Raw genomic sequence first — 16,034 nt, forward strand, 5'->3', positions numbered from 1 at the left:
GGTCCAGCCCATCTTCTGTTTCACCTGGAGTAGGTGGAAAAATACCACAGTAATGGGCATGTGGGTTTCAGGTCAGATAGGTTCTAATTATTCCTTTGTAGTGTTTGCTCACAAGTAGGGAACAGGTGTATTATTCATCTTGCTGGAAGCAAGGAGTTTCCTCCAGAGACTTTCCAGCTCCGGGCTCCCCTGGGGATCCTGGGCTGAAGGAGGGCTCTGCACACTCTGCCTCACCTGCCCAGGTGATGTTCTCTTCGCCTGAGGCCCCTCCAGGTCGAATTCCTGCCCCATTTGGGTGCTGGCAGGGATTTAGTGGAGTGGTGCTCTTTGAAGCTTCAGAGCTTGGACTTCACTCGGAATCCTTGCCTTGTATTTCGTGTGTTTTCCACCTTCATGCTGAGCTGGGAGAAGTGAATGAACTTCCTGGTGCTTGTCCAGCAGGGCACTTACCTGAGCAGCTCTAGCTTTGTCTTGCACCAATTACCAGCTGCCAGGTAGGAGTGGTAATGACATTTGTGACACTTCTGGTACCTGGCTGGTCTCATCACTTGGGGGTAAAGCTGCTTCTTCACCTCTGAGGCTGAGCTGATGAAGAGCTGAGTGAAACATGGGAATGGTCTTCTGTAGATTCATGTTATTTGGGGAAAACTTTGCTGTCATCCACCTAAATGTGCTGATCAACAGCGTTTGGTAATTCATGTGATACCTTTAATCTTTGCTGTGATGGTCTCGAATTCTATGTAATCCATAAACTTTAAATCCATTGGAGGTACTGAGTGGTGCCACCAGTGAATGACTCAAGCTGTGGTCAGAGATAGGACATGTGGATGGAGATGATCAATCAACTTTATCAAACCACAGAGAGAGGCTGTCAGCGGAGGGGAAAATCCAAAGGACATCATCTATGACCTCAATAAAGCAGGAATAATTGATATTCAAATCAAGTTCCCAGGAATTTCAGTATCAGAGCTCCTCAGGCTGCTCCCACTCCACAGTTTGTGTGTGTTGGTCTTTTTCCACGGCATTCTTTGACCCTGGGACGTTGCGCAAGGTGCAGGAGTGGGTCTGGAAAGGTTTCGTGTTCAGTTTCTGCTCCTTGATGTACTCAGAGCTGGGTTTTGTCCTGGAATATCAACCTTTCCCTACGTCTGAGAGTGCTGGAGGTTTCCCAAAGTGAGCAGAGCAGGGGGAGCTGGCTGTGTGCAGAGAACTTACATTGGGTGACACCCAGCACTGAGATCCTCCCCTCTGTCCTGGGAAAGAGCCAGAGCAGGGTGATGGAGAGGAAATGGGAGAGTATTTGACATCCAGCTGGGCTGCTCAGCCTGGAATTGGGGGATGTGAGATGGGAAATGGCCTTGGGGATGGGGAAATGCCTTCCAGGGGTGTGCTCACACGCCATCAGCTCTGTGGGTAAAAGCAGTGAGCTGCAAAGTGTGAACCCAGCACATTTCACCCTTCTGCAGGTTTGAACTGGGCACTGAGATCTCTAACCCAGTGCTGGATGGAAGCAGGGATGTGCATCCCACAATTCACAGATCCATGAGAGCAAGCACCGTGTGCTTTTAGCGATGGTTTGTGATTCAGGACGTTAATCTGGGTCATTTGGGCAGTTTTTGCCTTCTGTAAACCGTGATGGCTTTTGCCTGGGGAGGAACGTTAGAAATGCAAATGAGAGAAGTGTTTGGCAACAAAGCACCGGGAACCCTGCTCCTCACGGGGTGCTTGTCCTGACACATCTGCCTGCGGAGGGATGTGCTCTGAGGCCGAGGAGCTGAGCTGGGAAAGTCTCTGAGGACACTTCTGGGGCTCAGGATTGACAGAGGATTTGCTGCTGGCACACCACGCGTGGGGAGCTGCCAAGTTCAAAGGGCAAACTTGAAGTTAAAGTCCTGTGGCCAAAATTCCATTAAGTCTGTCAGCTGAAGAGCTTTTTTTGGCCAGTTACAAACAAGGATGAGGAGCACTGTAAAAAAGACAAATCTCTTGTTTTTCATGAGCCAGCAGGAGGTGGTTGGACAGCTGGAATCCTCCTTGTTAGCTGGGGTCACCTGTCACGACAAAATTGGTGTTTTGTCACTTGGCTGTGCTGAAAAGGTCCCAGGAACAGAGCCCAGATGTGAACCCAGGCTGAATTTCTGGGCAAGGGCTCCAAAACCAAATCCTGCTCTGTGCCCTGCAAGACGTGGCATGTCCTGAGAGGAACATACCTGAGGGCTGGGATTGTCACGTGTGCCCTGGTGTGTCACAACAGCCACAGATGAGGGGGGAGAATGAGTGAGTGTTGTGCTGGTTCCTAAAGATCAGCCTGGAAAAATAATGTGGATTATTATGTCTCACATTTATTCACCGGAACTGAGACCAATTTGGATCCTCTGTGAGGAAAGACAGCCAGGAGAAAGTTTGGAGCTTATTTAGCACAGGGAGGCCACATTTCTTAACTCACAGGGGCTGATCCCAGTGCTCAGATTGTCCAATTCCTCCAGGTTTCGAAGTAAAAGTGGGAATGTTTCTAAAGCATTTTGGGGTAAGGAGGACGCACTGCCTCTGCCTGATGAGCTTTGCTGTGTTCTTTACATGTCTTGGATGAAGCAGGACGAGCATGAGCGGTGGAAGGACCTGAAGCCGCAGGGAGGGAGGTAAATCGGTGCCAGATTTTGATAAAGTTTGCTTAAATTTGCACAAATGGTTTAAATTTGCTTTAATTTGCTTTTCTCGGGGGCGGTGCGCGCTGGCTGCACTTCCCGGGCAGGCCGGGAGAGGGCGCACGACTCTGTGCGCTCAGCGGTTCCTGCGCTAATTCCTGAAAAATTCCCCAAATTCCCCCCAAAATGAGCCCGAATCTGCCTCGGTGTCCCGGCACATCCCTGTCACCTCCCCCGCAGTGCCACCCCAGCACGGGAGGGACGTGAAGCTGTGGCAGCGAGGCCAGAGGAGGCTCCAGGATGATGAGAAATGAGGATTATTCAGCCTTTTTCTGCAGAAGAGACCTGGGGTGACCTGATTGTGACCTTCCTGTGCAGGAACTGAGCCCAGCCAGGGAATCTCTGCAATGGCCCGGGGTGACAGGACAAGGAGGAGTGGCTTCAAACTGAAAGAGGGAAGGTTTAGATGGGATATTGGGAAGGAATTATTTCCTGGGAAGGTGACACAGAGCAGTTGTGGCTGCCCCTGGATCCCTGGAAGTGCCCAAGGCCAGGCTGGATGGGTTTTGGAGCACCCTGGGAAGGTGTCCCTGCCATGGCAGGGGTGGCACTGGGTGGGGTTTAAGGTTCCTTCCAACCCAAACCATCCTGGGGTCCTGTGATTCTACAGAGAAATGGTTTGGTTTGTTTGGGGTTGGTTTGTTTGGTTGGTTTCTTTGTTTCCTTGTTTCCCTCCCTCCAAGGGAAAAACCGACCCTGAACTCTCCAGAGTCAGACAAGTGGAAGGGGCTGAGGATTTATTCTGGGTCTGTGCACTATCCTGGGGAGGAGTTCTGCTCTTCCCTTGTTTTCCTGCTGAGTGGGAGCAGAAATCCCCTCCCCTAAGTACCAAGTGCTAAATCCTCCCCGTTTTTCTCCTTAATTTAACCCAAAGATGCTCAACCCTAATTCAGAGGCCACAAGCAATGAGCCAAGCACCTGTAAAAACCTCCCAGGAGCCAAATTAAGCCGAAGCTTAAGTGGTATTTGGGCAGGGGTAATTTGGGCATTGGCTGTAAACCACTCCTTGTCTGAGCATTCACCTCCTGGCAGGGGGAATTTTACCTGGTGCCCATGAAAACATCAATTCCTCTGCTTTTCCCCTCCTAATTTCCCCCATTCTTGTTAATCAAAGATGAGTAGGAAATGCTGAGGAGCCAAGGGCTTCACTCCACTTTTGGGCTGGCATTTGGAACGCTGGGCTCTGCTGTCCCCTCACCATGACCTGCTGTCCCTGCAGAGCTGGCACAGCTCTGGGTTTGGGGTTTCTACAGCAATATTTCCACTTTTTTGATGTTGAAAGCTGCTCATTCCAAACATTTTCATGTGTTAATCAAAGATGAGTAGGAAATGCTGAGGAGCCAAGGGCTCCATTCCCACTTCCCAGGCTGTTGGGCTCTGCTGTCCCCTCGTCATGACCCGGTGTCCCTGCAGAGCTGGCACAGCCACCACAGCTCCAGGGCATCTCAGGGCAAGGTTTGGATTTTCCAGGAGGATTTGGCTGCTCCCTCAGCCTCTGGAAGCTGAGCTGGGTTCTGAACATCACAAAGAATTGGTGGAATTCAGCATTTCAGCTCTCTGTAGTTCCACACTGCCTTGATTTCTCCCCGTCCCCTGGTGGATCCTGGGGCACTGACTGGTTTCTCACCTCTGCCCTTTTTGCTGGGGGTTTGGGGTTTCTACAGCAATATTTTCCCTTTTTTGATGCTGAAAGCTGCTCATTCCAAACATTTTCATGTGGGCCATCAAAAGCCATGGCTGTCTGTAATTTATAGATCAGGGTGTGCTGAGCTCGCTGCTGCCTGCCCAAAGAGAGTCCAAAAATCAGAATTTGCACATTTCTTCTGACAGGGAACCTCACTGAGAATCAATTTTCTGTCGATGTTTTCTGTCTGTGAGGAAGAAAAATAAATCACAAGCGAGTCACAGCATCCAGAACTGTTTTACTCCTCTTAATATTTTATCTTCCTGCTTCCTCCTGCTCCTAAATATCAACCATTACTGGATTCATATTGCTTTAGAAAACAGGAAAGAAAATTGATTTTCCTCCTTGTAACTTCCTGGAGCTGTCAGAGGACTGGAAACTGGTGCAAAACCTCGGAGTTTCTTTCTTTAAACATGGTGATATTCCCAACATGCCATGATTTATAGGAGTTTGTCAATTCAAGTCTTTCAAGCAGCTGCTGTCTTGATGCTTTGATCATTCTCAGGTTAAAAAAAAAAAAAATTATATATTTATTTATTTAGTTATTTATTTATTTATTATTTAAATTATATATAATATATTTTATGTAAATATATATGAATAAAAAGTTATATATAATATATTTTATATAAAATATATATAAAATACATGTAATATATACCATGTATACTGTAATATATATAATGTATAATGTATAATATATATATATATACAGATATATATATATAATATATATTATGTAATATATAATATTATGTAATATATAATGTATGTATAAATATAATATAATGTAATATAATGATATATTATATATATATGAACATATATAATATAACTAATATAATATAATATAATATAATATAATATCATAGATCATATCATATCATATCATATACATATCATATAATATACATATCATATCATATAATATATATAATATAATCTATATATCATATAATATAATACAGTTGTTATAAATTATAAGTATAATATAAGTGCATATATATAATATATCATATGTAATAGATATATAACAGATATTAAAATTTAATTTAATATATTTCATATATTCTGTAATATCTAATATATATAATGATGTATGATATATATATTAATACAGATTTAATTTTTTTTCCTTTTCAAACATTATCTGTCGTTCAGGGTGAGGAGCTCACTGTGGTTTGCAGCAGAATCTGCAGCTGCAGAACCCACCCTGCCTCATTCCTGACAGGCAGCACAGCCTGGGATTTGGCCCAGGCAGGAATTTTCTGGGATGCCATCAGGAAAATGGGATGGTTGAAGCAGGGATGTGAGTTGGGCCTCCTGTGCAGCTGCAGCTGGGCACACAGGAAGAGAAAATGGGATTTTTTTGGGGGGTGTGTTGACCCCAAAGCACCTCTGCCAAGGCAGGGGAGGAAGTGGCCAGGCTGTAAAAGCCCTGGAATGTGTGCTGTGTCCTGAGCATCCCTGGGCTCACAGGGACCTCAGAGCTCGTCCCAAAATCCCCCAGCCACTGCAGGGACACCTCCCCTGCCCCAGCTGCTCCCTGGGAACAGCTGAGAGTGGTCAGCAAATTCTCCACAGCCAACTCTGGAACAGCCACAGCCATTTTTCACCAGAAAAAATCACCCTGAGTGGGCTGGATGACTTCCTGGTTTCATGTGGAACCAAAGTGAGCGTTGTTTGGCAAAGATTTACTCTAAAAGATTCACTTTAATCTTTGTTTGGCAGAGATTTACTTTAAAATCTCAGTTCTGTGGCTTTTTTGGGTGTTTTTGGGATGGAAAACAAACCAGCGCAGCAGTGTGACTGAACAAACAACTGACAAAACAAATTGAACCAAACCAAGCAGGGATTTGCTATAAAATCTCTGTTCTGTGGCTTTTTGGGTGTTTTTGGGATGGAAACAGGTCAGTGCAGCAGTGTGAGTGCACAGACAACTGACCAAACAAATTGACCAAACAATCAAACCAAACCAAACATTATTTGGCAATGATTTCCTTAGGAAATCTCAGTTCTGTGTTTTTTGGGTGTGTTTTTGGGATGGAAAACAAACCAGTTCCAGCAGTGTGACTGCACAAACAATTCCCAAAACCAATTGAACAAAACCAAGCATTATTTGGCAAAGATTTGCTATAAAATCTCAGTTCTGTGCCTTTTTTGGGTGTTTTTGGGATGGAAAGCAGGTCAGTGCACTGATGTCACTGCACAAACAATTCCCAAAACCAATTGAACCAAACCAAGCAAGGATTTGCTATAAAATCTCAGTTCTGTGGCTTTTTGGGGTGTTTTTGGGATGGAAAACAAACCAGTGCAGCAGTGTGACTGCACAAACAATTCCCAAAACCAATTGAACCAAACCAACATTATTTGGCAAAGATTTGCTATAAAATCTCAGTTCTGTGTGTTTTTTGGGGTGTTTCTGTATGAAAAGCAAATCAGTGCAGCAATGGGACTGCACAAACAATTCCCAAAACCAAATGAACCAAACCAAACACTATTTGGCAAAGATTTGCTATAAAATCTCAGTTCTGTGCCTTTTTGGGGTGTTTTTGGGATGGAAAGCAGGTCAGTGCACCGATGTCACTGCACAAACAACTGCCAGCTGCTTCAGCAGGACGAGACTGGCAGGATAATTCCCCCTGGAAGGTGGCTGAGGTGCCACAGCCAGATGTTTACCAGCTGCATGACCTGGAAAGGGATTAAACCTGACTCAGTTGGATGTGGGTCACCCCAGCCCCGTCCCCTTCCATGTCCTGCCGTGTCACCCTGCCGAACTTGTCACTTTGTCAGGCCACAGGTGCCCGGGGTTTCAGCTGGGAATGCCAAAATCCTGGCTCACAGCTTGCAACAGCCCCTGGCAGAGCCAGGCTGGCCTTCAGTCACGGCTTGCAGGGCTGGGGCTGGCCCAGGGCTGGCTCGTGGCTCTCAGGAGCTGGAGGCTGGCACAGCCTCACTCTGCCAGCCCAGCCCTGGCACTGCCAGGACTGCAGGAGGAAGCAGAGTGGCGGTGCCAGGAGCTGAGGAGGGTGCTGGGAAGGGAGGATTTCGGGGGCTCAGAGGGAGGAGGAAGTGAGCCACGCTGAGGGATGAGTGGTTTCAAGCTGGTTTTGTGGTTCTGCAGTGCCAGGAAAGTGTGTGGATCCCGTGGAGCATAGAAGGCATCCACGGAAGCATTTTAAGAAAAAGCTGTTTCCCCCTTTTCTTTCCTATTTTTCTATTTCCTATTTTTCTATTTCTATTTTCTATTTCCTATTTTCTCTATTTCTATTTTCTATTTTATACTTTCTACCTTCTCTTTTCTATTTTCTCTATTTCTTTTTCCTACTTTCCATTTTCTTTCCTATTTTCCCATCTTTTATTTGATTTTTTTTCTCATTCCCATGCGTTATCATCACAGTGGAATTCTGTTGGCTGCTTCCAAGCAAAGGAAGGAAAACATTCTCTCACTCTCCTCATACCTTCTGAGAAGGTATTTCAGACATTCTGCATTTTATTTTTCATTTGTATTTCCTCCTGAAATCCTGCCCTCTAGAAATTGCATTATCACCGCAATGGTCACGTTTGTGCTCTTGAGCAAAATTCAGAGAAGGCTCCTGGGGTCAGAGGAGATGGCCTTGAAATAGTTCAGGGTGTTGCACAACTGGGCAGTGATGTGAGCTTGCAAACAGCATTTCCCTCTGGAATTTGAGGATCACGTGGGTTTGTTGCACAGCCCAGTGTGAATTCCTGCCTGCACTTGCACTTGGCCTGCTGCAGAGAATTCCTGGGGTCAAGAAAAACTTGTTTCATGTTTGTCAGAGCTGTGGAGGGGCTGGGGGCTGCCAGGGCATCCAGAGGTGCCACACGCTGGGGTGGGACATCAGCAGCTAAAGGTGAAAGGAGGGAGTGGAGAAAGGGGAGAAATTCACAGGGAAATTCCTCCCCTGCCTCGGGAAGGCCAAACATTTCCATGGAACAGCTCCCTGGAGGTTGGGGGACTGTGGGTCCCAAGGCAGAGCTGAGGGGATCCAGGCTGCCATCCCCTTGGAATGCCATCCCCTTGCTGTGCCATCCCCTTGGAGTGCCATCCCCTTGGAATGCCATCCCTTGGAATGTCATCCCCTTTCAATGCCATCCCTTTGCTGTGCCATTCCCTTACAGTGCCATCCCCTTGCAGTGCCAGCTCCCTCCCAGTGCCAAGTCCCCCCCAGTGCCATTCCTTTGCAGTGCCATCCCCTTGGAGTGCCATCCCTTGGAATGACATCCCCTTGCAGCGCCATCCCCTTACAGTGCTATCCCCCTGCAATGCCATCCCCTTGGAATGCCATTCCCTTGCAGTGCCATCTCCTTGCAGTGCCATCCCTCCCAGTGCCAACTCCCTCCCAGTGCCATCTCCTTGCAGTGCCATCCATTGCAGTGCCATCCCCTTGCAGTGCCATCCCTTGCAGTGCCAGCTCCCTCCCAGTCCCCTGGGAGGTGGCAGAGGTGCCCCAGCCAGATGTTTGCTGTGGCTGGGAAGAGAAGAAGAGCCTCCAGCTGTGCCCAGCTGTGCCCATCCCTGGGCAGTTTCCCACCTCGAGGCCCCTGGTGCTGCAGAAAACCCGAGCTCCCCTTGCCCTGCTCTCCCCTGGGCATGGCCTGGGCTGTGATTTCCAGCGGGCACCGTTTGGGTGCTGCAGAGAACCTGTCCAACCACCTGCCCCAAGCACCCTGGAACAGTCAGCTCTGCAGGACACACATGAAGCTGCAGCCTGGGGGCTTGGCTAGCAATGAATTCCCTGCTTTTCAGCCTGCAGTGGCTCAGGATAGCGTGGATAATGTTTTGTAAAGCTCTTCTACCCTCCAAGAGTGCACATTTTTAGCTGCAGTCTGTGCCTCAGTGTTTCCCAGCCTTATTTTAGTGAAGCATTTTGTGTTGGGCAGCCCTGAAATGTTAAAGAGAAAAGGTGAGCTGGGGTTGGATTCTCTCCCTGCAGCTCTTTGTTTTATATGTCACGTCTGTGGGATCTGTTTTCACTGTGCTCAGCTCAGGGAAGGGCACAAGTTTTTATTACAATGGTTTAAAAAAAGCATTTTAATGTGGCCATAGTGAGTGATAAATACCATCTGTGTTAGGATTGGGGTTCTTCTCATCAGTGAATCCAAGAGGAATTGGCAGAGGAGGTTGGGAGCATCATCTCCACTCTGCAGACAGAGAAAAGGGTCCTGGAGAGGCAGTGAAATCAGGCTGGGAATTGTGTCCTCCCCCTGTGTGACCCTCAGCCAAGGGTCCCAGCCAAAGGACGAGCCCTGACTCCTCCTTGCCTGATTTCTGTGTCCTGTGCCAGCTCAATTTGCTGCAGAGCTGGAGAGCACACGGGTGCAGAGCTGCCTGGGATGGGCTGCAGCTCATCCAGTTGAACCCTGCACTCATCCCTCAGGTGCCTTTTGGCCAGAGGAGGGAAGCAGCCCCTGCAGGCAGCAGCTGCTCAGCGTGGCAGGCACAGAGGGTGTGACAATCTGAGCATCACCCCTGGAGCACCCTGTCCTCTGCCTGGGGAAGGGGAGAGCACTGCAGAGGAAGAGCTGCTCCCAGGGCAGGCAGGCAGCTCCTGGCCCGAGGAACAAATGCAGAGGGACGAGCCCAGATGACACCATTTCAACATAAACGAGCTCTGGTTTGGTTTTTGTGTTCAGACAGGAGCAGGAGTGCTCCTTGGCCTTCCTGGGAGCACATTTCTCTGGGAATTGAGCCCTGGTCAATTCTGCTTTGCTGCAGGAATGCTTGCACTTAATGCTGGCTTTTACTGGAAGAGGATCTGGCAAATCCCATCCAGGTTTGCTCCAAGAGTGGAATATTTTGAGTGCATCTGGGGTGAGATGATTTGTGGAAAAGCTGAGGATGAATGGAAGGTTCCCTGCGTGTCACCAAATCTGAAGTTTTGTGATGAGTAAGTGACTCTGTTGGGAGCTGTGAGTTAAAATAGAATCCCAGGCTGGTTTGGGATGGAAAGGACCTTAAAAATAATCCCACCCCCTTCCACTATCCCAGGCTGCTCCAACCTGGCCTTGGACACTTCCAGGGATGGGGCAGCCACGGCTTCTCCGGCCTCAGCAGCCTCACAGGGAGGAATTTCTTCTGAATATCCAATCTAAATCTGCAGTAATAAACTCCATCTTTAGCTCCTTGGGATTGTTTGGAATTGCAGAGCAGCACAGAGAATGCTGTGGGATGACTAAAAAAGATCCAAAATTTGTATATTATTATTATTATTATTCCTCTCTCCTATGAAAACTGTAATCACAGCAAATTCAAACACATGAGGTAGTGTTCTCCCCCTTGGAAAGGAAGTCAGATACTTGGACATTTCATGTGCACAGTACAATACTTTCAATTTAGCTGTTGCAGAACCCTGAAAATTTGCACTGCTTGCCACTGGCTTCCCAACATGTAGGAGCTGAGGCTGCTGCATCATTTGGAGGCAGATTACTCTCTAACATAATGTATTTTAAGGTTACTAATTTCAGACGTTTCTGGGCCTCCATTCAAGAGAACAGCTCCTTGGAACAATGTCTGGTTTTGTTAGGTGATTGCACAAAACCAGCATTGCATTCACTGCTGTCTCACAGGATCACCCTGAAGGATTTTATTCAGCTGCTGAAGTGATCCTACAAAATGAGCATCACTTTACCACCATGTGAAACCCTCCAGCAGAAAGGAGGAATTATATGCAATGCCAGCAGGAAACAAAGGCTGGAACAGAGCAGTGAAACGGTTTTGCAAAGTTCAGAAAAGGAAAATTGCATCACAAAGAAAATCTGGCTTACTAAATTACCAGTCCTGTGGGAATTGTCTTGTACTCTGAGCAGTAATTCTGGGTATTTCTTCTCATCAGGATGATGAATGGGCTGGTTCTGCCTAAGGGAGCCTGTTTAAGCACAAGGTAAGCACTAAAAATGAAAGCTCTGTGTTTCTGCAGCTGCCCTGGGCGAAATTGGCTGCTCTGAGGAAGAAGCAGAAATCAGGGGGGTTCCAGAGGAAGCTGGGCCAGTGGAATGCAGCAGTTTCATTTTGTTCCATCAGACAGAGAGGTTATCCCTGGAGAAGTCCCTGCCTTATGCCAAACCATCTCAGCTACCTCAGGCTCTTGAGTGTGGGTACAAATTAGGAGCCAGGAGCTCCCCAGAACCTTTGGGTTCACCCAAAACCCCCCAGCCAGGGGGAGGGAGCTGCACATCAGCTCCTGGACACCATTGTTTTCTAATTTTATTTTTTGATTTTTGATTTTTGATCCCTTTCCTGCAGGAGCAGGTGGCTCCTGAAGGTCTGTCAGGCCCAGGGCTCTGGATCAGCAGGTGATTTACACCTGCCTGGCTTCCTCTGGCCGTGACTCAGAGGCTGCAGAGTTTCAGGGCAGTTTCTATTTTAAGTTGCTACACCTTGTTGGTGCCTCCTGAGCAGGGCTGGATCTCGTAGCTGATATCACTGACATCTCCAGGGATAATCTGTGGGAGCAGGGTGTCAGCAGGGTAAAAATCCCAAGCCTGGGCTGCAGCAAATGCATAAAGGCTGAGCAGGGCCCAGTTCCTGGGGGACAGTGACTCCATTTCCACAATTCCCCTCTTTTTTGGGGTGTTCTCATGCTGCACTCCTGACGTGATTTCTCCTTTTCAGTTTTAAACAGTTAAAATTTTTCAATTTTAACTAGACTCTCAAGACTTTTCAGCTGGAAGAGAAATCACTTGCAGGTGCTGTGACCCTACAAATGCTGCTGGGAGTTCAGGGATACATTTGCAGCCACAGCAAGCCTGAACATGGATTCAATTTTGTGCATTTTCCCTGGATTTTTGCTCTGGCAAAAGCCTGGCTGTGGCATTGGGTGTGCTGTGCAGGAGAGGGAGCTTTCACTTCTGGATGTCACATCCCTGGTTGTGATGGATTCCTTTGGTTTTGTGAGTGTGTGGGGTTTGTTGCATTACAGAGCTTGTTTGGGGAGATAATCCACTTATCAGACCAAGAACACCTTCTCTCCCTAGCAGACAACAAATCAGCTCTTCCTTTTCTGAGGGAGATAAAAAGGGATATCCTAACCCAGGGGAACAGGGCCATGGCACAGGGCTGGCAGGAGCAGGAACAAAAGGAGAGGAAGAAAAAAGAAAACCACATTTGTTGAAGAATGGCTGCAAAATCTGAGTGATTTACTGCAGCAACTCATTCATCAGGGGAATTTGGCCTTGCCTCACTCTAATCTAAATTGAATCTAATTTAGATTCCAAGCAAGGGATGGGAATCCTTCCCTGAACCAAAACAAGCCTTGCCACCTCCTACCTATTCATTACTCATTCCTTAATTTGTTTGGGTTTGTTATGTAGGACACTCAGGAAGAATAGCTTAAAGCTGTGAGTGCTGGCTGGGTCTGCTGCTATCATCTCAGCTTTGCTGCACATGGGGCTGGCTTTTGGTTCAGCTTTGATGCAGGGTTGGTTCCTGGGGCCCCCAGGAAGTGGGGTGGGAACATCTTCCTTTTTTCCTGAGTGCTGAACTGCCTGGGAGAGCACACTGCAGCCTGGGCTGGAGCAGTTTCTGGGTTTTCATTAAAAGCCAGCTCAGCTCATGCAGAACCAGCCAGCAGAGCCATCAGGCAGGGCCTTCCTGGAAGGAGGGACTGGAGGATGGTTCTCTCCACCTCTGGGCTGTCCTGCCTCCTGACCTACATTCAGTTCTTGCTTTAAAAGTCAATAAACACAAAACTTGGCCTCCAGTCCCTGCGTGTCTGGGAATGGCATCATCCCTTCCAGGGCTGCCAGCGCCGGCACTGGGGCTCAGGGCAGAGAACAATCCTCCTCCAGGACTCTCCTGCTGCTTAAAATGGGTGCCACAGTTTGTTCTGAGCCTGCTTCCTGGGGAGAGATGAGATTTGGGCATTTTGGGGCATTGATTCCAGCAGCTTCTGCAACCTGGAGCAGCTCAGGGCTGCCTTGGAGCACAACCCAGAGCATGGGGCTGCCTCCTGATTTTTGAATTCTGTGCCTGATTCATTTCTTCTCTCTGTGTTCCCTCCCTCCTTCCTGGAAATCCATCTCAGTTCTGAGGTGTTTGTCTCCCTGGGAATGCTCTGCTGGCTGCAGGGATCTCGGTGACCCTGTGGGGATGTGCTCCATGGTCTGGTCACTGTCTCAGTGCCATAAATCCTGTCACACCCACAGACATCATTCCCATTAGACTAATTTGTCTCCTGCTGACTCTGAGCAGAACCTTGGGCTGTGCAGGTTGTTAAACCCCAAGGATAAAGGTGTGGATTGCAAATTCAAGACTTGGGAAAAGCCCTGCCTGCAAGCAGTGAGGGAGGAATGGGAGTGGGGAAAATGAGGAGCCCAGCAGGGCTGTGAGAGTGCCTTGGATTTGGGGGTGTCTGGAGAATTTGCTGGAAGAAAAAGCAAATTATCAATTTCCCTGCAGGAAATGATGGAAAGGGTTGAACACCCCATGGGAGCAGAGCATGCAGGCTGTGTGTGTGTGCAGCCCTGGCTGGCAGTGGGCTTTGTGCCACCTCTGCCCTCTTCCAGAGCTGTTTGCCAGCTGGTGATGGGGCAGGACTGTGGGAATGCTGCTTCCTCCCCACTTCCTACAGCTCCAGCACGAGGGAACAGCTCCAGGCAAAGGCTGGGGAGCTCTGCTGGGCTTGCAGGAGGAAATTCCATGGAAGCCAAGGCTGGCTTGACCTCATTAGAGGCAACCCAACACCTCCTTTCCCAAGAAGCTTTTCCTGTTGCCCAGGTGGGTGTTGGGGTCTGCTGTCCCAGCCTCCAGGCACTTCTCCTGAGCAGGAATTCTGGCTTCTCCCACAGCCTGCTTCAGTCACGTCTCTCTCTCCTGTTTTTCCCTTCTGGAGTTTCCTCCCAGCAGCTGCTCAGCTCTTGGATGCTGTTTGGCACATCCAGGCTGGTGGCACTGTGGTTTGGAGCTGAGAGGAATTTGCATTTTGGCTTTCAGGGAGATTTTTCAGGATGTAGAGCCACCCCATGAAATATGGAATCGAAACTGAATTATGTTTTTCAAGTTCTTAATAATTACATTGAAGGGATCAGCTTAATTTTTTTTTTTTAAAGAAAGTGGTTTTGAATTAGCTCTGAAACACCTGGAGATAAGGAATTGTGACCTAGCAATGTTCTCCTGCATTTCCATGGCTCAGCCTGGGATCTGCTGGGCCAGGCAGGGTTTGGGTTGGACCCTTCCCAGTGAGCTGAGCTCTGGGTTTTTGTGGGATCAGGAAATGCTGCCACTGCCAGAGTGAGCAGATCCCTTTGGTGGCAATGTCAATACTTGGAGCAAAACCAGGACAGGACAAGGAAGCAAATGCTCCTCACAGCTTTGTCTGTCCTGTATGAACCTCCTGAGGCAGCATTTTGGCTTTGAGACTAAAATAACCCACAGGAGGGGTTATTTTAATCTATATTAGGATCTGGATTCTGCTGGAAATGCTCCTGGCTGCAGTAGGTCTTCCTGAAAAACCTCAGCCTGTGTTTGGAATCATGCCATGGATTCCCAAATCTCCCTGAAAAACCTCAGCCTGTGTTTGGAATCATGCCATGGATTCCCAAATCTCCCTGAAAAATCTCAGCCTGTGTTTGGAATCATGCCATGGATTCCCAAATCTCCCTGAAAAACCTCAGCCTGTGTTTGGAGTCCTGCCATGGATTCCCAGATTTGGGGTCATTCTTGCTCCATTCCCTGCTGAGTCTGAGTCATGGGAGGTTTTCCAAGCTGCCTGATGAGCACTTTTTGCTGGAAAACATTGAATTAGCAGCTCGTGGAGCCAGCTTATGGGGAATTGTGGCTATTTGCATATTGACTAACTTGCAGATCATGAAATGCAGGTGATCTGATGCCTCAGGAAGGAAAAATGCTTGGGAAGAGGACAAAAAAAAAAACCCAATTAAACACACTGCCAAAGGATTTTAGTGCTGGAACCTGGTGGGTCAAGGAGTCTCTGAAGCTAAAAACCCAGAAGTTTTCAGCACTCTAAGGCCCTGAAGTGCTCCCTGCTGTGTGCTGGCTCCTGTCTGCCCCAGGAGGGTGTTCCCAGGTGGGGAAGAGCCCATAAAGCTCTGCCTAGAAAGGGAAATGAGGTGAGGAGGTTTTGCTGAGCAAGACGAAGGAGGGCAGGGGAAGGACTGACAGCCCTGGCGGGGTCACGGGGCAGCAGGGGAGGAATGGGGGTCACTGTGGGGGTGGAGGTGCCATAAACTGGTCATTACAGCAGGAAACGGGAAGTGCAGGGCCCTCACCCCTGGTGTAATGGGTGGCCTTGAGCAAATCACCTCACCTGGGTTTACCCCGGCTCCCACTCTTCCTCCTGGCAGGGAGGGTTTGACTCTCTGGGTTCAGGAGATCAAGGGTTTTATTATTTTATGGATGGATGTGCACCCTCAGGAGCCAGAGGAGGTGCAGCACTGACACTCCTGGTGTGTGTTGTCTCTGTAGCTCAAATTCAATATTTATAGACCCCAGAGTAGCTGGGAAAGGAAAATCTTCCTTAATACTCTTAACACTTAATACTCTTTATTCCAGCTGAGGAGCTCTCTGGCGTTTTAGAGGAAGCACATTCCTCTGTAAATGGAGATGAGCTCCCAGCTTTTCTGGAGGATGTGTGAAGTTTTATTGCTGCTGCCTCAGAAATGGC

Source organism: Serinus canaria, chromosome 24 (assembly GCF_022539315.1).
Source record: "Serinus canaria isolate serCan28SL12 chromosome 24, serCan2020, whole genome shotgun sequence".
NCBI classification, from domain to species: domain Eukaryota; kingdom Metazoa; phylum Chordata; class Aves; order Passeriformes; family Fringillidae; genus Serinus; species Serinus canaria.